Source organism: Melozone crissalis, unplaced genomic scaffold (genome assembly GCF_028551555.1).
Source record: "Melozone crissalis strain CALT ecotype California unplaced genomic scaffold, PUWL_Pcris_2 ptg000068l_1, whole genome shotgun sequence".
Lineage (NCBI taxonomy): Eukaryota > Metazoa > Chordata > Aves > Passeriformes > Passerellidae > Melozone > Melozone crissalis.
Genome location: NW_026535846.1, coordinates 11,695,152 through 11,720,821, shown reverse-complemented (window position 1 = coordinate 11,720,821; position 25,670 = coordinate 11,695,152). Strand labels below are relative to the sequence as shown.

The following is a 25,670-nucleotide window of genomic DNA, read 5'->3' as shown; positions in this document are numbered from 1 at the left end:
TAGATGTAGCAGGAAGAGAGTGCCTGTACCAGGTTTTCCAAGTACAGCTATTCCTTAGCAAAATGGTGGTTTGAGATTCCCTGGAGCACTGAGGGGCAGAGCTGCTGAGTGTCACACACCCCACACAGGCACTGTCCAGGGGAACCCTGGCTGCACCTGGAGAGAATGAGAGCTGCACTCTGTATGGGAGGGAGGGAGGAAGGAATTCCCTATTTTTCACACTTCTTACAGAAGTTTCCTGTGGTGCTGTCAACCATCTCATGGTATTCTAGCTAAACCAGAACAACTTATCTTGGTTTAAATGCTGCAAAATTAACAACTAATATAACAATCTTTATATTTAACAGCTTGTCTTTGAATCTTCATAAAAGGTGCTCAATCTTTGCTTTCTACTCTTTGTCTATCTGCAGATATTCTAGTCAGTAATGTGGCTGCTCATATCAATGACATTTGTCTTACTGCCTTTTGCAATAAATTAAATATCAAGATGAATTTTTTGCAGAGATTACTTAGAATTAGCTAAAATCATACAGATTTCTTTTCATATTTGGAATAAAACAGCTGTGGTTTTTCAGTTGGTAATAATATCATCATTAAATAAAACTTTTCAATTATTGTCATTGTGTTCTTTGTTTCTGCAGAATGCAAAGTGTATCATTAGAAGATGAACAATAGAGATTTGGATCCCAAGTGCAACATTGCTATTCTAAAAGCAGATTTAAATGTCTGCATCCATTTATGCTTCTAGGAGTTTCTCTCTATTTGTCTCAAATTCCTGAAAGTGTGTAAAATGCTGAGATAACTAAATCTAAAACCTGAACCTTCCCTCTATTTTAGCTAGAAATCCCAGTCAGCCTATTCTGGACAACAATCTTACAACTGCTTTTTTGGCTCAATTTTATCATACTGGATTGTCCTATTATTTTTCTAATCTAATTATTCTATGGCATTTCACTGTTGCACAGAAAATGTGTATCTGTAAATTGCTGTAAGTTAAGCAATGTTCCAGAAAAACAATCTTATCTTTTTCCCTTTGTTCTTACTGATGCACTACCATGTCCCTTCCCCTGTCTGATACTCAGTGTTTGTGCTATTACATCCAAATTAGTGCTGAGTACAATGTAATTCTGAAAGCAAGTCTGAGCCTGGCATGTGATATATGCAGCATGACTGCCTCTAAGACTTAACTACCATATCATGTACAACATTAACAGTCTAGTGAACAAAGTAGCCTCTTTTTTAGAAAAGAAAAAAAAATACAAAACAAACAACAACAACAAAAAAGACCCTCCACACATTTTTCAGAAAAAGTATCCATCTTAGTCACTAGACCATGCTCCACATGCTAAACATTCTGTTTACAAGGGAGAAACACAGCAAAACTTCTCATTATCCACTAAGGTCATTCAGCCCCAAAGGATGCTTCTAGTTAGAAAGGCAGGCAGGGAAAGTAGGCCATGCACAGATCTGGCCAGCACAGGGTCAGCAGCAAACAATAGATTCTCTGCAAGCAGTTTCCCCTACATTTTGCCTCCCATAGCCTTCCCAGCATGTTCCTGGCACTTCAGAAAGGTCTGAGCAGCTTTCCTTGCACGGGGTTCTGCTAAAACCAACAGTATCTGTTGGAATAGATAATATTAGTCAAGATTTAAAACTCAGATGGGAACCATCTCATGCTTATTCAAGATAGCAGATTTAGAACAAAACCTCTTCCCAGAGATCTGTTACACAGCAGAGCCGAGGGGAGCTTTGCAAACACATAAACAATTCACTTTAAAGGAAAAAATGGAGTCTGTGAATTCTCATCCATACATTGCTTGGAAATACACAGGCCAAAGCAGGAGTGGAGACTAGCAGAGGTCTGCATATCTACTAACATAACATCTGGCAAGATTCCAGTTATCTCTAGGGGCTTAAGCAAAGCAGGTCCAAGCAAAATTTCACTGCAGGACCTGATAACATAAGTGCCAGTCAGTCAGCAGCTGGTTTACTGGGCAGTGCCAGAGAATAAACTGCAATTAGTCAAAATAACTTCAAACCAAAGTCTGGGAGAGAAAAATAGAGGATTTTTCACTTGTCCTATACGAGTGTTGCAAACTGATCGAGGTAAGGACGGAAATGAACTTTTCACCTACTTGAATTCCCACTGGCTAAGGTATATAGAATAAATGATCTATTCCAATGTTGCTTGTCATCACATAAATTGTATGTTTAAGTCCTTGGACATTTACTGTGTGGCTGTATTAACACTCCAAAAAGCTTCATTCATTTGTTGGTATAAACCACACTTCCAGTCTGCTTAATCTTTGACAGACAGGTCTCATTGTCCCCAAAATCCCTCACTACACAATACAACAAAGACTTAAATGACTCTGTAGGCCTGCTCTGCTACCCACACTGCTCTGCGCTTCCTGCCCATATATCCCTGGAATTCATGACCATGCAGATTACTAAATTACACACTAGGCCAGGGATTAAGCATGGCTCTTTGTATGGGAGCATCTGAGGTCTGGAAGAAGATTTTACATGTCACGGTCTGTGCTCACTGGGCCTTGATGGGAGACAGAAGGAAGCAGCACTGCAGAAGATCACAAACACTGGTGTGTGATAATCAGCGATCTGTGTTTGATGACAGGATAGCCTGACTGGGGCTGTCCTGCACACAGGTCTCAGCAGCTTTTCACAGACAATAACCAGCCTGCTATTTCCATATCAGCTCAGAAGCTTCTTCCTCCTCAAAATAAAAGGTGAAAGTGTTCCCAGTTCTGATGGATGGCAAGCCAGAAAATGGCCTTCACTGCACCCAGCAGAACAGAAAAGCCTAAGGGCTAGAAATGCATCCTGCAGTTAAGCAAACACGCCAACAAGACAAAGGGAGAGGTAGGGTAGCTCATCAGTTGTTTTAATTTAGCTCCTAATCAAAGCTGCAACTGTTTCTGATTGTTTTCAGAATGCTTTAAGGTTACATATCTGAAAGAATTAAAAATAAAACCAAGGAAAAAAGACCTGAAGTACCAGTATAAATTTAAAAACCTTAAGGATATTGAATGCCTTTTATCCACTGCTTTTCACTTGAAAAAACAGAAGCTTTTAGTAGGCCTTAATCTTGATATCTAGAAGAGACTGAGGAGATTAAAGCAGTCTTTACCCCAATGTAGCTTACAGACTGGCAACTCCAAGCTTTGGTTAAGACTGTCTAGTAGTTCAGAAGTTACCAGGACAGTATAATGATGGAAATCAGGAAAAGTCTGTAGAGAGACACCACATTTTACAAAAACAAGGTATTTCCCTTTTTATCTTTTTAAGAAATAGTAGATATTAAATTTTTTTTTGCTTTTCTCCTCTTTGCATACATATTATTCTAACAGCAAATACTGAGATCTCACAGGTTTTGTTATGTTGATGTAACCATATTGCTCTGAAAGTTGATATCATATTTCTCATGTATTTTGAACTCACTTGGAGCACAGTGAATGACAGGCATTATCTAAGGTTTGAAAGATACAAAGTTCACAGCACAGCCACTTCTACAGATTTGTTTCAGACAGCACTCTGCTAAAAAATAACAAATGGGGACCAGTACACCACAATAAAGTGATGTTTTAGTTCAACATCGTCCTATTACATCAAAGAGTAGTGTCACTAGATGCCAACACGATGACATGTCATTTCAGAGAAACCAAAACTGTCTCAGATCTGCAAATAGCCTTCCCACAGCTCATAAAAAAATGCACCCCCCCAGAAACCCTGGGATGACAAGCACTGGAAGTGGATCTGGTCTGCACAGACTCAGCAGGACTCTTTGGAAGTTGCTGCCAGTGCTCCTTTTGCAGCCAGAACAGCCACTGTAGAGCTACACAAACTACTCTAAGCCCTTTCCCTGGAGCCATCAGCCAGGACCAACTATCCAGCTGCCATTTGAGAAAAAAAAGCAAAGCATACTTAAAAGAATAGAGAAAAAAAGAATCCTCTCTTGATCACTGCTGTAAACTGGCTTTGTACTTCCCTTGTTCCTGCACTCACTCCAACTTCAGTTAAACCACAGCTAGCTGCAGCAATGCTTTTCCATAGGATATTTTTTAAAGCTTCAAACCATGCTGCCTAGCATACAACAGACTGCCCTGAGCCCACACATACATACCACCCTTCTCACACCAGGCTAAGCTCTTGATAATCCCCACAGGCATTTATAACAGCCTTTTAGCCAGCAAGAACAGCAGAACAGTGAGCTGGTTCAATGAACACACATTGACTTCTACAGAACTTTGGATCACATAAAGACTGTGGTATCTTCTCAGTGACATCCCTACAGACACATGAGGATGGCTGCAGTGAAGCACAACCCTGTGTCAGGGACAGGCATCACTCCTCCACTGCCACTGCTCCTGCCAGCACAGCCCATCTTTGCTTGGCTGAAACAGCAAATAGATTTTTTTCTATCACTACATCTTTCTAGTGCTAAGAGTTCATACTGTATTTATCAAACAAATAATTGACTATCAGTACCAGCTATTTCATTTTACTCTCCACTATGGCAATATGTGAAGTACACACTCTTTTCCAAATAGTGAAGTGCACATCCTTTTCCAGCAGCTTCAAAGGCTTTTTTTTTGTAAGTATCTCCAAATCTAGCAACCTTCCATGAAAGCAGGACAAATCAGATCCCCCCTGGTATTTAGCAGGCCAGCACTCAGAAAGACAACACTATCTTGAAGATACTTTGTACCCCTGACTGTAAGTCAATCTAAATTATGTGGTGTACATACACTCAGCCATCCAATAAGGGTTAAATTAGTGACCTATCTTTCTGTAAATTATATAAAAGAATGCTAAAACTTGATCCACACTGTGATGATTAGAAACAGGACATTCCACATAGTCATGTGATGCTTTTATGGCTCCTTAACTCTGTTGAGAGGCTGCATGACCTGAGCACACCCTCACCCAGTCAGGTATGGCCAGCTGGCTGCTGCCCCACTCCACCCCCAGCTCCACGGCAGAGCCCTCCTCAACTCCCCTGCTTGCTTCAATCAGATTCTACCAAAATATTCTCAGGCTCTTCTTCATTGAGTGTCTTATCCTTCAGCTTTGCCTGGGTGTATATTGGGAATATTTTATTTTAATTAAATTGAGGATGCATTAAATGAATCTTTAAATGTCTATTAATCTATTATGTCTCCAGTGAGTACTAAATCCAAATGCTCCACAGTTGAACACAGATGGAAGGAAATCCAGATCTGCCCTTATGTCCAGCTGGTTTGGGATCATTCCATGGTTTGGTCCCAGCTGTGTGTTTTCCTTAAAAAATCAGGACATTTAATGCTTAGAAGAAAAGTTATTTGGTGCAGGGCTTTTTTATTGTTTATACAAAGTACAACTGATCCTGATGTGTAACTGAGGCCCCAGGCCCTGCTGTACTGTAAATATTGAAAACAATCACCAGACCAAAGCAACTAGAGTCTTTGCACAAATGGTGCCTTCCAATTCTACTGGAAATAGCTTTTTACCTCCCACATTACCAGAGCTGTTACAGGACAGAAATATTTCTAATTTACAGGAATAAATTGATTCTTCTACAAAGAGGGTGAAATAAATCTGTGTAGTACTTCTAGTAGCATGTAAGTCCAATGCAAGGAAAAAGTAATCAAGTAATAAATAAAGAAAAATTAATTGATTGAAACAAAATCTCTTCCACAATTAATTTTACTTGTTAGGTTTCAACAAAAGTTATGTGAAAATATTTCAATATTTTTTCATTGATATATCAACAAAATAATATCTCAAACAGTACCTTCTGTGGAAAGAACATTAAAAATCAAACTAAGCAGACAATTTGTAAATATATTTTTAGTTTAGTCTGGAACACAAATTTTACACAGCACATACAACTCTTAAATCCTATCCAAACAAACTCAGGGGCAAAGTAGATTATAAGAGTACATACCTAGAAATTTAGGTTTTATTTATTTCCAAAACTTGCGCAAAATATTTGGAAAATAATTTAAACATAGGAAGCATTAGCTCAGAATCAGCAGAAAGAAAGTAAAGTGCATTATTAGTCATAGCCACATTTCATTACTACTTCATCTTGCCAGAATAAGGCTCCTTCACTCTTGTAAGACAGTGGTTAAAATATTAGTTCCTGTAAAGCTGAAATGAGACCAAATCCTATATATTTAGCAAAAATTAGCAAAATCTACCAGTTCTGACAAGCAGTCCTTGCTATGGTTTTTGGAAGCTCTCCAAAGTGTGTAACTTGACTAGCTAGTTGTGTTTAGGAGGGAGTTTCTGATATGCAGTGACATTTAGGAGCAGGCAAAGGGCACTAGATCCTACAAATGTGTAAATTTGTTCAGAAGCCATTTGCATTCCAAGCTGCCCAAGACCCCAGGCCAATACACCCAATACACCAATACACTAAAGGTCTTCTATGTTCACATCTCATAGTGAAGTGAGCAGATACTTGCTGGAGGTGAGTGCTGATCAGAAAAGTTCTTGCTGATTTTTGAAATGGTTGGACAGCACCAACATTCCCAGTGTTGGGCAAGATGAGAAAGAACACCAAAAACCATGGCTTAAAAGTAGTGCTCCCCAGTTTCTCTAATAAAATGCACAGCCTAGGATGACTTACACAGCAATAACCAGCTTTCAATTTTGTTTAGCTGTAGCTTTCATTCTACAAGTGAAGCTTTTCACTCGCACTTCTGTAGTTTAAAGAACATTAAAGTTTTTAATGTTTCTTCCAGGAGATACAACTGTTAAATACTCAGGGAATCAGTGTTTCCACACCAAGAGCCTGGATTATCCTCTGCAAAATAAATTTGGGCTATTCTTTCTGCTTTCTGTTTAGACAAACTCTTCTCACCTCATCTCTACCTCTGGATATCAATTACACTCATGTAGTTACATCTTAATATGAAAACTAAGAGTAGATATACTCTTAAAAAAAGGATATTTTACATAGCCAGCATACTGGAAATACTGTGATCCAGGATCCCATTCATTTACCTTTTTTTTGCACAAAGCTAAAGTAGCATCACCAAAGTTGGCCAAGTGACTTCTTAATCCTAGCAACTGGTTTTCACCAATGCAAAGAACAGACCTCCAGCAAAGCTAAACCAGGAGAAACTGGTATTTCTTTGGTATTTCTGACACTGCTCTGAGAAGTGTAGAAATGCAGCAGAATAGAGTGAAATCAAGATCTGGTATTCACAAAGATTTTGTTATACACAATTTTAGAAATATGTTTCTAGAACAGATATTTCTTGATTTAAAACTCTCCTGCATATACTCAGTAATTCACTGAGTTCCTAATCTTTTATTTGGAAAGTTGAAGCAAACTTTCCTTAAGACTTCACTAAATCCCAGGTGTTCTGGATCTTCCCAATACAACTATAGTATGAGATGGAAAGTAAACAGTCTAATCCATGTATAAATATTTAATAAGACACTTGAGTCTGGAGCAAAATGCAGCTAACTTAATGTTCTCTCTTTAGAATGCAAACAGATTAGCTGCATGACACAGTGTTAGTACAAACTTCCCTTGACTATAAACATTTCCTGATGCATTTCACCAATAATGTAATGTATAGGAACAGAGGAAGGGTTTATTCTGCAAAGAGCTGTGGAAAAGGTCCAACCTCACAAGCTCCTCTCACCTGGTGATGCCTTTTCCTGAAGTACCTTGAGAAGCTCCCTGTGCATCATTCTCCTTTCTACTGGCAAAGAGGAACATCACCCAGTTAAAAATCAATGGCAGCCACCAACAGAAGATGCTGTTCTGCTTCATATATCCCCACAGAAAAATCTGGAATCACAAATATTTGCTAAAGACAATTCAGATGGGACCAAGAGCAGCCAAAATTTTTGAGATATTAAAAATGTACTATTTAATCTTTAATTTCTGTGTTACTCTCCTTCAGAAAAGGACCTCAAAAGGTGAGTGGCAATACATTTCCTCTCCCATCTCTTGTATCAATTCTATTCCTCTGCAGTAAAATCAGACCATTTTTGTGTGGCCTTGTGATGAGATGGGACCAAAAGACAGTTGTTCTGTCAGAGCTTTTTTGCATACAAGTTTTCAAATGCCCAAACCAGTAATATATTAAAACCATACTGGCCCTAGTGCTCCCTAATTAATCAAAGACTGAAGAGAGGCAGCTTCTTCACAGGGGATATTTCTATGGCTGATGTGTTGAGGGAATGGAAAAGTAGCTACAAATCCCATGAAAACAAAAGCCTCATAACTCTTCTGTTCACAGTTTACTTCACATCTATTTTCAGACCAAAATTTCCACACATAAAATAATGAGAAGTATAAGAGAAATTATTTAAACTCTTTGTTGAAGTGAATCAACTTACATTTAATATGATCACTTGCCATTCAAAAAGCCAATTTTTCATTGCCTGTGCCTATGACTCAACTAATATTCTAATGTGGCCAGAAACAGAAATTACAGAGTAATCAGGACCTGAAGTTGCCTTTTTTACTAAGAGAATTTCTATCCTCAAACAGGGTGCCAGGCTCTTCTCTGAGCTAAACTCCATCCATGTGCTCTGCCATTTTGAGCAGCAAACTTATAACACAGATTAACATTGTATATTGACCAGACTCCAAGTTGAAGCTTGTGCTTTGCTGGCACCTGGCAGGCAGGTACAGTGTCTGTGCAGCTGGAGGAGTTGGAAAAGTTTGGGTAGACATTAAAGAAGAACTCCACACTCACTCCCATGCAGCTTGGAAAGGACAGCTCCACATTCCCAATCTGAACCACAGCACCCAACATCCCCTGCAGTCCCTCAGCACGAGCAGTGTGGGAAAAGAGGCAGCTGGCCCTCTCCTAAAGACAGGAAATGCAAAGTGAAGGGAGCTGGGTGACCTGGGCAGGGATGTGCAGGTCACACACTCCTGCCTTGGGCAGCCTCTGACCTGTGCTCTGCAGACATCCACACAGCCCTGGGACAAACAGCTGAGACCAGCAGTACATGCAAGTGGAAACAGCCACAGGAACATGAAACTGTTTTTCCAAGGTCCTTTTGCCAGGTCATCTAAGATTTTTATGGCCACAGTCTGAAGCACTCAAAGCAATCCCAATTAACATAGCTGGCTATCAAGATAATAACCACAGCTGTACTATTAACAATGTGAAAACGAGTTATCCCTTTCTTTTTAGTTTCTTAACAATCATCAAATAGGGAAATTATCAAATTAGTTTTAATTACAAAATTAAAAATTACAAAAATCAAATATTTGTTTGTGCTCGTGTAATTACTAGGCAAAAGCTAGTTGTACCTTCTGCTTTTCACTATATAAGAAAAAAGTAATTGAAAAAATCCTAAAATAGGGCTTTAGTCTTCAAGTCACATATCTTTAATCTATTAGGCAAGCCCAAAGTAGAAGGAAGAAATGTGAACCAAATGCTGACTTGTTAGTAAAGCATAAGCTAAAAAAAAGAATAAGCATAGGCCAGATGGTTCTTATCAGAGGTAAGTCAGTATTCCTAAAGATTCTTTATTTTTGTTTGTCACAGTTATCTGTTCCTATTTGCAGTTAAAACAGAGGAAATTTAATTAAGTACAGATTTATTTGACAGGGATGTTATTTTTTTAATGAAACACACTCCCACTTCAATTTCCCTTATGCCAAGAGACGTATTCACTGAAAAAGTGGAAGATGGAAGAACAGAATGATGTTTCTAAAAATTCAAACATCATTAAAATGGGTACAACCAGCATCAAAGTTGCTCACAAGTTGATAAGACATTTTATGAAATAACAATAAAAATCTCAAACCCCTGTTAAACAGTTAAACAGTTCTCATGAGGCACTGCAAGTGACAGTCTGGAAAATGGCAGAATTGTGCTGCTTGAAGAGGAGGTCTGGAAAAAGATCGCATATCTGGAGGTTCCAAAGAAAACTGCTGCAAAAGATGGAAGGATCATTCAATTTCCACATCCTTGAGGGACACACAGCTTGTTTTTTTTCTCCATGGCAAAGTGAACTGTGATACTGTAAAACATGAAAAATGCCAGTGTTCCTCCCTTCTTCCTGCCCATTCCTGTTTGTCCATGTACTGAAGAGAAAATCTTCACCTCTTAAGAGTAATTGATCTCATCAAAAACTCAGCCTTAGGAACTTGTGTGTGTTTCTAGCAGCCAGATCAAAGAGCTGACACCTCCTCCCAGGGTAAAACTCTGCAATGGAACTGAGTGAAGCAAGATGAAGTTCTGAGATGTGACATTGATTCAGCATGGTCCCAGCTGAGTATCATTTGCAGAATAAAGTCTCAATTTTGCAGAGGAGATACAGTTTAAAGTAATGCACTTCCTCCAGCTATAACATCCTGCCAACCCTATATGGAGCACTCACACAACTCTTCTAAACAAATGTAAAGAAAAATAGATCAGGAGGTACTTCCCTTGAAATTGCTTCCCTTAACACAAATTTCACATAAAATTCACATAAATGCTTATTTGAACAGTCATTCTTAGAAGCCTGAAAGCAATTTGCTTTAAAGGTTTAAAAATTAACATCATGTCTTTCTCACAGATGTTGGGAAACCCCTCAATAACACCAATGGAACCCAGCTTTCCTCTTCAGTCCAGACTGGAGAGCTGATAATACTGATACACAATAAAAGTGTGTCAGAGCCCAAGTCCTGCTTACAGCAGACACTGATGAAATAAACCTTAAGACATCTAAATGTGGAACATCTGCCATGTGATTCTGCAAGAAAAAATAATGCAGAATACAGCATCTACATCAACTCTGTGAAGAAAACCCTGACTGCTTTTTGTTATCCAGTGTATACAGTCCAGCCACTGCAAGCAGAACTTCTATTCACCCAAATGTTCTCAGGAGTTAATGCACATTCCAGCTGATAAAAGAAAAGGGAATGATTAAACTAGATTAGTTCAGGTTTTAGTCCTGATGTTAGAAAAACAAGTGAAGTTTAATTATTTCACAGCTCTGGAAAAAAACGCTGGAGATAACACTTATGTCACTTAGTGTTTCAAGAGAAAACATTACATCTCAGGAAAATTTCCTTTAAGGTCCCAGAAACACAGGTCCAAGCCTGCAAGGAATCACTGGGTGTCCCACTGCTAGTTTTGTAATGCTTCTGGATTTACAACTCAAGTACAGCTGGAGTTATACAGGGAATGACCACCTGCTGCCCTGATTTTGCATGCAGACTTTACTTCTTCAGTTTAAATTTGCTGTGAGACAAGCTGGGTTATATTTCCATAGCTAAGGATATTCCAAAGGTTGATATCTTCCAAAAACATTTTGTCCTCTTAGGAAGATATGCCCTAATTAAAATGAGACAAGAAAACCTCTTCTGCTCTGTTCTCTTTGAAATGTCTCTAAGATTGGAGAGAAGATGTATTCCAGAAGAAGTGATTAACTGTTTTCAGAGGTCTCTTATTAAGGAGTACAGAAAGCTAACTTTTTAGAGTTTTATATCAAAATATTTTCTGTGAAGTCACTTTCCTGAAAATATAGTTGAGTAAGCAACAGATTTCTTAACTAAAACTTGAAGAAACATAAAACAAATGTAATTCTCAGATAATTGAAAGCACTTTGGAGCATGAGTTTTCTCCTACTGTATGTCTGTAACTGCCCTGCACTGCAGGACTTCCCCATCTCAGCTGGATCCTCAGCCATTAGTCATCACAATAAAGGAAATGAGACAACAACATCATGTAGGTATTCAGAACACACAACACTGAGCATCAAGGGAAATGAAGCTACACAAAGAAGAAACAAAACTTGTTTAAAATTTTTCTAGAAAATACATATCACCTATATTTCTCATATCAAAACATCCTGACTTAGATTCCAGCTGTTCCTAGATAATCAGAGATGCCAGGGTCAGCAGTTCTCCACACATTTGGGGAGCACCACCACCCAGTGTTCCCAGTGAGGTTGCTGGTAAACCTGCATGGAGAGCCCAGGAAGGGCTGAGGTGAAGCTCTCCTGCACCACTCCAAACCAGAGGGAGCCACTGTGCTGGGCAGGTCCCAGAGCCTCTGTCCAGGAGCTCAGGCTACAGTTTCTGCACTTTTGAGAGTGGCATCAGTGTTGACCAATCCAAACCACCAGCAGTGCAGTTAGGAGTTCCAGTCATAAACAATAAAATCACTATAAACAAAAAAAAACCATCCCACTTTGCTGGGATCATTCATGTATCTTGCAACTACTGGGGGACAGGATGTCCACACTCAAAACAATCCTTTAGTTCCATGACCTACACTGACTAGCACAGAGGTAAAGTCTGAAATTGCTGTATGTAGTGATTTTGCCTTCCAGAGCACAGGCTCTGCATGTGCACACTCCAGGAGCTTAGAGTTCTCTACACCAAAATCTATTCCTAAGTGTAGCAGTTGCAGCAAACAGCTATGGCAAGAATACTCTGGCTGATGCAGTTCTGTTTTTTAATCCCTCTTCATTTAGAAATTTTTACTCTGTAGAATCAGATAGGAAATAGAGACACACAAGTAGACAGATGGTGCCAGTCTGGCAATAGAGATAGAAGCAAAAGAAATTTGGTGTTCAGAGGGATTTGCCACTGTTAACATATATCCCAGCTTCAGGAGCAGGTGAACAGAGCACAGCTCAGGTATAAAGCAGAACAAGCTCTCCTGTACTGTTCCAGCAGAATATCATGGATGAGAACATAAATCTGAGAGATCTGTCTAAAGAGATAGCAGCTTTATAGAACTTTGAAAAACAGAATTTAGTGCAGAATTGCACCACCCTTAGAGCTAAACACCAGGTACTAAAAAATTCTTCCTTTACCATATACTGAGAATTCAGCACATGCTGAGTCATTTTATACAGACAGCTTTCTTTGATCATTTAAAAGAAGTATTGACAACCAGATGTTTCTTAATAGTCCTTCAAAACTTGTGCACTATTTGTACTGTTTTTATTATGGATCAAACCCAGAAATTCTGCAATTATTTTAACTTTCTGCTTATTAGTTTTGGCAACACTCTACTGCTTTTTAAAAAAAGACCCACAAAACAACCTTTCCAAAAATCACTCATTACAAACAAGGACATTTGCATCTACGCTACTTTTCAGACTACTAAATTGTTTTTATTTCCAAAACAAGTAGCTGGATGCAATACCTGATACAATTCACAGTATCCTATTCTTACTAATGTTGCATCTTTCCTCCAAATTTGTCTTCTATTTTGGCAATTCCACAGAAGGTCAAAGAGTAACCCTAACATGTCACCCATCAAATCATCAAATCAGGACAGCCACAAAAAAATGTTTATTCTATCAATGGATTTATGACAGATTAGAGAGAAAGAGCTAAAATTTCTCTAATCAATAGCTTTAAAGGAGGAGACTGGCAAATACCTGGACATTCCTCCTATTTTTGTTGACTAAGTAAAGTCAAGGGAAAAGTTATACAATTTACACTTATACCCAGATTCTCAGCCAGATCACTCTGTATCCTACATTTTATAAATTCTTCTCTTATTCCCACTATGTTCTGTTATTTGGATGTTGCTTTATTTGTTTAAAAAATTTTTTTTAAAGTGTCATCATTCCCTTTTATTCCTGTTCTTCATTTTCTTCACCATCAAGTGCTCAGAAAGTCAGCCCTAGCACTTTGCTGGACACCAGCAAACACACATGTTCACATGCTCTTCATTCACAAGGAGACAGCATCTCCCCATTGTCCTTGCCTGTCACTGATGGACAATGTATAATCTGTTCTCCTCTCTCCTAAAATCTCCCATCTCCTACCAGGAAAAGCTACGACACACACCAAAAATACTGCACATATTTCCCAGAAAACAGGTAGCCTGAGACACCTATGCATTCAGCTTTACTTCCAACTAATTGGCACTGCAGCCTCTCCTACCACTGCAAACAGAGTTTTGCCTGCTTAGCCCCTCCATTGTGTGCTCTCCCTGGCTGCAGGCTCCATGACTGGCGTACTTCCTGCCTATCTGTTGCCTAATTAAGTTTGCTTTGTAGTAATCCCTGCTGTTGGCTGTTTTCCTGGCTCATGAACTGGCTAACCCGACTGTCAGCCAAATCTCCTCAAACTGGGCCTTGCTCACAGATTGGTTCTGTGATCCTTCTGTTTCCAAGGCTGACTTGCTCAAGGAATCACACTGGAAATTGCTGTCACACCTTTCACTTGCTGCCAGCGGAAACTCTTTAAAAAAGACTCTTGTTTCTGCAAAGGGCACCTCTTCTCATTTTAAGAAGCTTAAAAAATAATTAGTACCAGGAATACTCTGAGCCAATCACACGTAGAAGATGAGCAAGTTTTGGAGTGAGGTGAGAGGAAAGAGGCATGAGGTATTTCAAAAAATTTAACCTGGACAAAAAGATATACTCTAGGTGGTGAGTACTGCACACAAGTAATATAGAATGCGCTGGAAGAAAATGCCAATTTGGTAATTTCAAGGCAGGACATAGGTTACCCCTTCTTGTCTATAAAATGCTTAGAGAGGAAAGTCTTGTGCCATTTCTCAGATGTAAGAGGGTACCAAAAATCTCTCTTCAACTGAAACAGCATTGCAGGACTAATTGCACAAAATTCTACAGCTTTTGTTAGGCAAAAGCCCAACCAGGCAATTATATGTTTCTAAGACTCACGATAACATTTGTTTTTCTTGTCCTGGGCAGGACACTAGAGAGTTTATCTTCCTGCAGAAATTCTTAGTTTTCTTTCTGGTTTCAAGGTGAAGTGGCTGACAGAAAACAATTTTAAGAAAATTTACAATTCTTCTCATAGATTGAATAAATAAACACACAAGAGAAATTGAAAGGTTGATGCTAGTCCTGTTCTGGGGAGTTACATGGCAAGTGAAACATCACAGACTCAAAGTCTCCATTCTATAGCCAAGAAAGGCAACAACAATTTTTACAAAGAAAGAATTTGGATACATCCTTTTATTCTCCAGTACTTAGGAAGCTGAGGAGGTCAGTACTAGGAAACACTTGCTGAACTCTCTGTTTTGTCCATAAGGAGCAAATCCTCAGCACAGCTTATCACTTTTGGTCTTGGAGAAAGTGCCACAGATACAAAGTTAGAACAGAAGGCCAGCCGTGGCAAGGCTCCAAAGAGGGAGAGACAAGGCTAGTCTGGCTCTGCCTTCCCATCTGTCTGCACACCTAAATTGAAATCAGTGGGAGTGATGGCGCTGCCTTCAAGGGGAACAGCACGTTCCTCCTGCAGGTTACCGGGGTAGCCATGGCAGCTGGGACAAACAAGGGATGATACAGTTCCCATTCCCAGGGCAACGCGCCTGCACCCTCAGCTGTGCCAGCAGCAGAGCAGAGAATCACCGAGTATCTTTGGATGGGGAGGATTTATCAGATAAGCAGAGGAGCCCAATTCTGTGCCAGCTGAGCACAACTTCTAGGAGTCATCTCAGCTTCCATCCATATCAGTAACACCTCACCTCTGAGAAGCTCAGTTTGGGAAAACGAGAAACTTTCAGACTAAAAAACACAAACAAAAAGGACATTCACTTGATAGAGTGAAACTACACAACTTCTTAAACTAAGACAACTCACAGTATTGGAGGATGAAAAAAGGAGCTTTTTAAACGCCCGATTTGCTTCCCAAACAGTGTAAAGACTTAAAAATCCTGGGTTAAAGCTCACATGGAGCACAATTACTTGAACAGTGACACATCTTCACTGGGTTTTTCTAAGCCATCTGGAAGTGCTCTGTGGAGCACAGCTTGAAGACCTGTGTTCTGGTTGATTTCAAAGGTCCCCACTGCAATTACAAAATCTGCTGCCCTTTCAGGGAGAGTGAAAAACAGTTTCAGGTCACAGAGTTACCTCACCCACCCTGGTGACACAGAAATGCCATGGATCCTGGTTAGTTTTGAAAGCCGTGGAAATCTTCTTAACAAGATATATTTCCTAGAATATACTTAGCCTCCCTTAATACACATGTCCTCTCAGACAAAACTGCAAACCAAATCACAGAGAAGAGTTTGCTGCCAGAGCCTCCATGGTCACCCTGCTTCAACACAGTTGTTACTAATACTGAATTCTACAAAAAGATGGGGGCCTGTCTCCTAGAAAAGTCTTCCCAAAAAGATGATGCAAGACAGCACATAGGAACAGGTTTGGTCTTGATACCCATTGCATAAGGAACCCTTTCAAATGCAATGAGTTTGGTTTTATTTCTGCTGCTTTAGTATTTGGCATGGTTCTCATTAGAAAGCTAAGCTCAGGGTATTTAGGTTCAGTCAGGACAACATGTACAATAATTGTTTAATGCTACGTTTGGCAAAGTTTGTTTTATTACTTTAAAAAAAAACAAACCTTGGCAGTTGTTAAAAAAAGCAGCTGGCACGTAATTTGTTTGACTTAACTATTACCTCATTTTCTTCCAAAATATTTCCAGAACTTCTTAATGACAGCAAACAGATGGTCAACATTTTTCAATGTTATAGATAATCCTCTTCTCAAACCAAATGATGGCATTTTATATGTTTAAACAGAAGGGAACTGGAACAAGAGTTAGACATTATTTACATATAGTCTATCTTCACAAAAATAACCAGATAACAATCCCGGTATTACGTGTACCTGAATCCATGGTGAGTGCATTTAGCACTGCTCACACCTTGGCATTGTCAGTTTGAAAGAAATGGCAGCATCCCACAGTCTGTTTTGAATTTAACTGGTCAACCTGCAGGCCATGGGTATCCAAATGGCAGCACTATGTCCCACAGTGCTTGTCAAGCCAGGGAGTAGGAAGCCAAATTGAAACACAGAGAAGTTTGAACCAACAGCATTAAAGAATTTTGTCACCAGCGAATATGTTTGTGTAAAGCTCTTCTGCAAAAAAGAATCATTTTGTTGAGTCGACACTTTCAAAGAAATTGTGTTTCATCAGGAAACCTCTGACTGCTCCAAAGAGAGTGATTAACCAGCCAAAGCAGAAATCAGCAAACATTATTAACACTACAATTTATAATTATTACAATCTCATAACAAAGAAAGGTCAAACAATCTTCAAGTAATTATCACAAGAGAGACACTTCGTACACCCAGCATTAAGTTGAGGGGATTAGTTCCAGACAAAAGTTAATCTAAGATCTCTTGCCAGTGCGACATTAGTTTATGTTAGATAACAATTAGATTAATCATCCAAAGTTCTGACCTCAGGTTACACTGTTCATTGCATGGATGTTGAGGATCTGTCTAGCTTTTCTTGCTTCTTTGAATGCCACAGTTATTCTATCAAAAACTGATTGCCCAGAGATAATTTACACTACATTTACTGTCATCATTTTAACTTCAGAAAAACCATGGGGAACTGCATGTGTCTCTGGGCACATCAACCTTTCATTCAGATAGCAACCACATTTTTCAGCAAATCTCTCAATCTTAGTCAATTCCTCCTATTCACAGTGCTTTGCTGCAGCCTGTGGTGTAGTCAAGGAGTAGACAGAGAGGATTTTGTTGGAGTGGGACCAGGTCAGGGGATGGGTTCCCTGGCACATCTGATGCACTCCAGAAGTCTTTTACTTTAATGGACCAGTGTAAAGTGCCCACCATGTCCCCAGAACCAATTGCCTCATTCTACAGATACACCCCTTCCAGCCACACCAGCTGCTAGAAACAGTCTCTGAGGAGATATTTTTTGAGACAGAAAAGCGGTTCTATAGTGCCATTAATAATTTTCTAATTGATAATATAATAAAATTTGAATGGGTTTTAAAGAACATATTATATATATATAGACATGATTACATATTACAGGGAAAAAATATATAATTAACATTACCAATTTTTCCCAATTTACAGCACCTGTAAGCTGTAAAAGCAGCCTGGGACACAGCCTCTCCTGAGTAGTTTGTGAAGCCTTGGAAACAATTTTAAAATTTTTGTTCCTTAATTTCTTTTTTGGTGGGGGAGAATGAAAAAACCCAAAAGATTAGCTCCAGCACATGTTGAGCAAAGTTTAAAACAAACCCTAGTATTGTTATAAATTCCAAGATAAGTGAACAGGCATCAGTAGAAGGTATACTTGCAACAAAGACTGGGACTGCTACTTTATCTTCGTGAGTGTTTGAAAGTTGATGACATTATAAAAACAAAAAAGCCAACATTATTATAAACAAATGCAAAATGAGCTGCAAAATGAAATGGTGCAGGCAGGCAACTATTTAGTGCTTCTTGATACTCTGAAAGTATGAAAAATGCCTCCTGTTCCCTGCTGACTTATCTGCAGAGCATTTCTTAGCAAGACAGCCACCAATACAGCATGAAACTCTCAGCAGCATTATCCCTGCCCATAAACTGTGGACAAACAGTGAGCAAGTGGAATGAAAAACACTTTTTAAAACACAGTAAATTCTTCTGACAGTCCCAAAAATCTTCTAGCTGGAGATCACTCACCTGCACTGAAACTGAACATATCTTTGCACTAGGATAGGAACTAGGATAAGAATTTACATTCACCTCCTCATTTAACTTTTTATTTAATATGGTTGATTTTCTTTCACCTTTCCTCTTGTGCTTCATAATTTAATATAAAGCACTTGTTCTGCCCATCAGTTGTTGTTCCTAAAGATGACTGTATGTAAGTCTTGTATGCAAAAGTGGGTTCAGTGTAAGTTTGTGTTCAGACTGTCTCCTGTCCCAAAAAATTGTATGTACCAGGGTTCATTTGGGTACCATCACATCAGAATTCCCTTTCAAATTGCCTTAGCTGGATAACTGGTATCTCAGCTGGCTGAAAAAATGAGAAGAGTGACACAGAGATTTAGAAGATCCACACATTCACCTAGAGACTCCAGCTAGGCAGGGCTTACGTAGCCTCTGGGAAGCTCTTTGCAGAGCATTACATGAGCTTTCATATCAAAATCAGTACAAGTTCTAACAAAGCAGTTCAGTGGAACAGAACAAGCAGATCCAAAACTTCTAGGTTTAAAATCAGTTTCCTGAGCTTCACTTGCTATCACATTTACTATTATCCTATCATACCATGAGTAGATATCCTCTTGTGCACTTCAGTAGTAAAAACCTCCAGACAAGGTCCTAGCTGGGACCCTTCAGTGAAGACAACACTTCTCCATGAAGAACTGGACTTCTGCACAAATCACTGGATTGCTACTCACACATCTTTACAAGATAAAAACTGATAAGGAGGGGAGAATGGCTGCAATGGCCAGGAGTTTGACCACTGAATTACACAGAGACAGGCTTTTCATTAACTCATCATTAGATAAAAGAACCAATTCTGAATCACTGGCTAAGATGAAGAATGTTTCCACAACAGATTTCTCCTTGTGGAGGCCTCACAGTAAATTGGATCATATCAAGATTCAATGCACAGCCTAAAATTGGTGCAAGGTAACATTACTGCTTTTCAAATGTAAGGCAAGCATTCAGACAACAGAAGGGAAATTTTGTGCTTTTAGGAGATGTGCCTTACCACACTGCAAGGAGAGCTCCCTAAGGGGTGCTGGAGAAGCACTCTACCACCCTTCCTTCAGAAAAGAATCTCAATTATTCCACAAATTGCTGACTCACTGCATAGAGGTTAGTCTTCTAACAAGGTCAGTCTTACAGATAGTGAGATTATACTGGTTTGTTGAGTTTTGAGGTGGGATTTCTTGGTTGGTTGGTGTTTCCTTGTGGTTTGTGGTGTTTTTTAATATATCCTGCACATACAGCAGCAGTCTATAGCAAAAACAAGAATGTGGGCACCTGTGGATTACACACATCTGCATCCCGTTTCTAGAAACATCTCTTACTAATCAAGTAGTCTGGGGCAGTTTTGACATTTTTATTGCCTAAATAAAAAATTTAAAGCTTGATCCGATCAAAAGTGCATTCAAGGAGGACATTTAAGGACATTGTCTATATTATTTTCATTAAGCTGTCAGCTTATTGTCATTTTTGTGCTTTTTAGCTATTTTCTTCTTTCAAAAAGAAAGCTTAGCTTTATTCTGATCTGGTTAATTGTGGAAAATTGACAGCTGAAACATTTTTTGAACAAAATAAGGATTCAGGGCATTGACAAAGCCCTGTCTCTGCTTCTGAACTTAAAGGCTTTGCAGCAGTGGGGAAGCAGCTAGGCAGGAAGCCAAGGAATTAGCCTCAGGCTGTACAGTGCAAGAAACAAGCTGTGCTGCAGGATACATAATCACACCATCCCTTCCCAGTTCAGCCAGTCACCTCCATATCCTCAGGCATGGCAGGCCTCCAGTAGCTGCCTGCAGATGTCCAAGAAGGTGTCAGGAGGGCTCAGCACACTTGATGGAAGTAGTGTTGTAAAAGGGAAAGAATACCACTTGTAGCAGACGCTCCACTCCATGGACAGGTCTCAGCAGGATGGAATATGTGTTTGGAGGACTGAAAATGCTCAACCCATACAGGTCACATAAGAAATAAGCTAAAAGCCAAATGAGTTCTCAGGTCAGCAATGAAAACAGCCTAAAATCTTTGTGACATCTTAACAAAAGAGATGCCAAGAGCTCAAACTGCAAGGTCAACAGCATTTTGGCCACTTCAAACAATCAAGTTGGACCCAGGAATGTAGAGAGACAGAAGAATGATGCTCATTGCTGTCTAAAGGTCAAAGCATTTACAGGATATTGTGTTCCAGAACCAAACTAGGTCTGTCCCTTACTGTATCTAATCACAAAGGTATCGAGCAATTCACTTTAGTTCATATTCTAGGGTATATTGAGAACTTCCTTGCAAAGTTTTTCTGCTTATCTGTTTAGACATGCTTTCCCCTCCGCCACAAGATGTACTAAAAGAATTTTTATATTTCCAGAGCAAACACATCACCAGTTATCAATTAAGCATTCACACTCTGTCTCTAATTAGAAAAAACATAATTTTTAAAACAATCATTTTTAAATGGCAACATTTTCCTAAATTCAACCCAAAAAGTAATGCCTTGCATATACACATACTGTGTCACTAAAATAGACTGGAAAAAAATCAGGATTGCTGGTGTTTAAATAATACTTAATTTCTTTTGGTTTTGCTCAGAGGATGAGTTTTCAATATGATTTCAGGAAGTACAGCTGATTAATTAAACAAGACAACTTGTATTATTTCCCTTCTCTTTAAGCCTTTCAAATTCCTCAAGTACCTACTGTGTGCTCTTTCCTCCTTTCATCTCCAAAAGCAAAATCTGTAAGATTCATTTTCATACATGTTAAAATGCTCTAGAGCTTAAGATAAAACATTAAGTAGATGGTGTCTGGACAAAAATTAACATTGCAATTGAAGGCAGAATGAAATCAATTACTGCATTCCCCTAAGAGAGGAGATAAGCAGCTGCATTAAGATAAGTTGTAGTCTGCTCATAAAAGCAAAAGAAATAAAGATTTTTACAGAAATCTTGCTTAAACATTTGGCTTCTTCAAATGAAGACTTTGGAGAGAAAGACTTTAGCTACACAACCAACTTCCTCAAAGGGAATTGCTTAGATCCATTCTGAGTTATTACTCCTCCACAACCAAATACACAAATCAAAAACACTTCCACAAATAAACAGAAGCTATTCCAGTAAGGCCTGGGCAAAATCTGTACTAGAAGCCCACACTACTTTGATTTTCCTAATTTTAATTGTTGTAATCTACTTAAAAACCATCTGACTTCTTTTGAACTAGGGCTCAGATCCCATAAAGAAATAGGATTCTATTGAAGACTCATTACAAAGTGAGCCATTTGTAAATCTTTAGAACAGCTTTTGAAATCTTGGCCAGGGACATTTGAAATGCAGCTGGTCTTCATCATTTGTCATTTCATGAGGTCATTAGATTGAGAATTACACATATTAACATGGTGTTTATTTATTCATTTATTTCTAAAAAGATTGGTAAGAGGCAAGGACAAGTTATATTAGTGTAAACAAACTTACCCGTGCACCCTTCTCTGGAAAACATTTGCATCCAGCACTGCAATTGCGGCCCCCACATGGCCCAATGTAGGACTTCTTTCCACCCTAAAAAGAAAGACAAATTTTGAAAAAATCGAATTTCATAACTGTTTGTTAGCTGAAGAAGATCTTCTTTAATTAAAACACTTGCTCTGTCAACACTTTTCACCTACATTACCTTTGTTGTGTGAATTTGCTGGGAAGTAATTGGGCAAAGTTACATTTTAACTTTTCCACAGTTGAGCCCTTTTCAGAATCACCAAGTAAACAGAAAAAGTTGGGCTAGAAATTCTTTGAGGACAAGTGAATTTACACAAGTTGGTGCTCTTCTGCAAGGTGCAGAGTGCTTCCCAGGGCTCTCAACCCATGAAACTAGATGGTGTTTTGAGATTCTCAATACACTATTATAGGATCATAATTGGTAACAGCAACTTGTGCCTCAACCATCCTGCATAAACAAGTATCTTTACATCAATAGGAACTATCAAGACAAATTTAATTTTGGGACCCTTCCATGTTTCTAAGAACAAGAAGCTGCATCCCTAAAGCACAAGAACAAAAGCTACTGGATGAGAGAAAATGGCATTTTTAACTAAGAACACATGTACAAGGAAGTGTGTAGGAAACCACCGTGGATGTGGATTTAAACTGAAAATATATTCCCAAATTTCTGCACTGGCATTAGTTGTTTGAAGAATAATTACAATATTTATGTCAATCAGAAGTCCCTATATCACAAGCTTAATTCCCAGCCAATAGAGTGCATGAAAGTTAACAACATGAATTTAGTTTATAGAGTTTGACCTGCTTCCACACTAAACAGGTTTGAAGGACTGGGCTTCCCAAAGCCCTGCAATGCTACTGACAATACTGTAAGTCCTGGAAAAAAGGTCCCTTTTAGTAATGTAGTTTTGTCACACACTATGAACACCCCTCTTAAAGGAAACTTTCACTGTCCAGCATGTTCAGGTACAGTGCCTGGGTTTGAAATTCTGAAAGGAATAAACATTTAAGCTACTTATAGGAAGGTGATCAAACTAAATGCCAAAACAAGTTCAGACTGGAGCCAAAAATTTCTTTACTAAAAGCATTCACAGGAAATATTTTTAAAGCCTCTAAAATTTTCTGACAGTGAGGAACGTGAAAAATGAAAGACAATTCATGCAAGCTTCTCAACTTTTGAGCTTCTTTGAATCAGCTTTCTCAAAGAAAGTAACTAGTCTGGTACCACTTGATCAGTGTTCTGCTGAAGATAAATAAAAACCTCTACACATGCTGATATTTATACTGTTTTGCTAAATTAAACACCTTTGGACTTACAATTAACAGATATTAACAAAAAGCCTTAAATCCAATCTCCCATACTTCCCTATCCAGAAAGAAGTGTTATCTCTTGCTGTAAAATAGTCATAACAACCTTCAAGCAAATCTAAGAGGTATCAAGTTTTAAAAAATCCTATGAAACACTGTGCAGACATTTTGGCAGTTTTGTTCAGATGAAGCCCCATTAGATATGGGGCTTTTGGACTACTCCTTAAAATCCTATGGTAGGATCTAATACCAAATTGGAACTGAAGAAAGGCACCAAAAGAGAGGCACCATAATGGGAAACGTACCACAGACAATTCTGCCAGCAGCAGAAAATCAAGAATGAAGTAGAGGTAAAAAAGAAAACCAAACAGTTAAGAAAACAAAAATTACCAGCCATCCTATAAACTACCCAAAAGCAAAGAAGCAGACAAACTGTATCTAGAGGTTATAGAATAGACTGTAAGAGCATCTCCAAGCTTTCTCCTTAGACAAGGAATGGTCACCATGAACTTGAGTCTGCAATGTGCAACAGCAAGGGCTCAGTACAGAAAAACTGGTCCTTATCTTAATGGACACCCTGCTGAGAGGTCATTTCTTTGTCAACCTGTTTTTAGAGTGAAGAGCACTGAGATACATATTTTCCCATGCTTATATGCACATTTCACAATGGAGATTTGGACCATTGCTAAGCAATGCATATCTCTATTACTGACACTTAACCTTACATTTAAACTCTTCACACACAGCTTTATGCCTCCAGGTAGTCAGATTATGCTTCCCCAGACACTTATTCAACCTTGAATTCTTCAGAGATTTAAACTTCCAATCAACTTTTTCTCCAGCTTATTCCTTGTTCCAGCAGTCACTTTCACAAGCCCTGGGGGCCCATGTTTCTGTCCATTTGATGGCTCCCAGGAGTGAGCAGTGGCAAAGAAGTTCCCATTCACCATAGCTCTGCATCCCTCTGAGCTCACTGCCTTGCAGCAGTCACTGTCTCCAAGCACTAATCCCCTGCTCTGGTGGCAGTCAGGTCTTTCCCAGAGGCGAGGACTGGATAAATATCCATGATTTTTTCTACCCCTCAGGCTCCTGCTGCTCCCATCATTGATGCAGTGTAGTAAATAAGGCTTTAGTCAAAATCCCACTGAAGTCAGAAGAAATATTTCTCTTTAAGTTATAGGAAGCTTCTCTTTAATTTATAGGAAGCTGGATAAAACTCTCACTGAGCTTTGTGAAAAACTGAAGATATGTCCCTATTTTGTGCAAAATTGTGTTCACCATGTACTTCTCGGTTTCTTTGTCACAGCATGAGGATCGCTTTGCTCACTTATGAATGAAGGCATTTGGAAAGGAAGCAAATCAAAGCCAGTTGGCTCCAAACCAGGTGTACATGTCCTGAGTATTTCATTTAGGGGAAGTAGCTGACATCAGACACTCCATGGCTATTTAAATCCTAAACAGCCATGTGCATAATATTTGTGAACACAACTCTAAAGGTTGCATGTAAGATTCTAGACAACAGTGTTCTCTTCTGAAAAGGTTAATACATTTTCCCATTCAAATATATGAATGTAAGGTCACTCAAACATTTACAGATTGTAACCTGACCCACATAAACATGAGCCTGTCACACTTGTTCTGTGCATGTTCAGGTAAGGGATTTTTTTCCTACTACTCTACCTTTCAGATTGATGAATATGCTCTTGAAAAAAATAAAGACTTAAAAAAAGGTTATTAGTTTTACTGGTAAGCTCCAGCACTATAAGAGAAATTAATGAAACCATTTTCATTTCATTGCATGGAAGCAGACCAAGATCTTGGAAAGAAAAAACAAAATAGCAGCACTGTTACAAAAACACATACTCTGAGATTTAACCAGCCATAATATCAACTGAGTAACATACATCCTGATTTTAACTGAGTTATTTCAGGCTTACATAAGAATCGCTACCATGATTTCAATGTAGAAAAAAACCAAAACACTCTATTTGAGAAGTATTGATACAAGTGACAAACTATTATTAAAAGACATTCAAAGCTAAGAGTCATTATAAGGACAATTTTCCTCTCATGCTCCTGGTGTACCTCTATCAAGCATTTATGTACAGTTGATTCATGAAGAAGCAGTGGCATTCAAATCTTTCCATTGACTTCAGCTTGTTCTGGACTGGAGCCAAAGAGTAAAGAGACCTCACAGCTGTGATGCCAAAAGAGGTGTCCCAGAATGTTCATTCCAACTTCTCTAGAGCAACATACAAGGCAACAGAATAAAAGTACGTGACCTGGAAGCACCTGCCTGCAAATACAAAAATTGTAGGTAGGAGCAGGTAAACCATCTAATAAAGGACTTGATCTTTCTGCTGGGGAGTAACAGTGACAGCAGGATGAGCACAAGGAACTGCTCATGAGCAGAGCCTCTGAGCCAAGGGGCTTTTGAGCCATTTCTTCACATGGA

The 25,670-nt window shown here is 38.9% G+C and overlaps 1 protein-coding gene across 1 annotated transcript in view; it reads right to left on the bottom strand.

The window, feature by feature from the left end:
• COL4A6 (collagen type IV alpha 6 chain) overlaps positions 1–21,956 on the bottom strand; it is a 69,675-nt gene extending 47,719 nt beyond the window's left edge. Inside the window, exon 1 of the mRNA XM_054289548.1 lies at positions 21,887–21,956. The gene's annotated coding sequence lies outside the window, so the exon portion shown is untranslated. The remainder of the gene's footprint in view (positions 1–21,886) is intronic.
• Between the last annotated feature and the right edge of the window lie 3,714 nt (positions 21,957–25,670).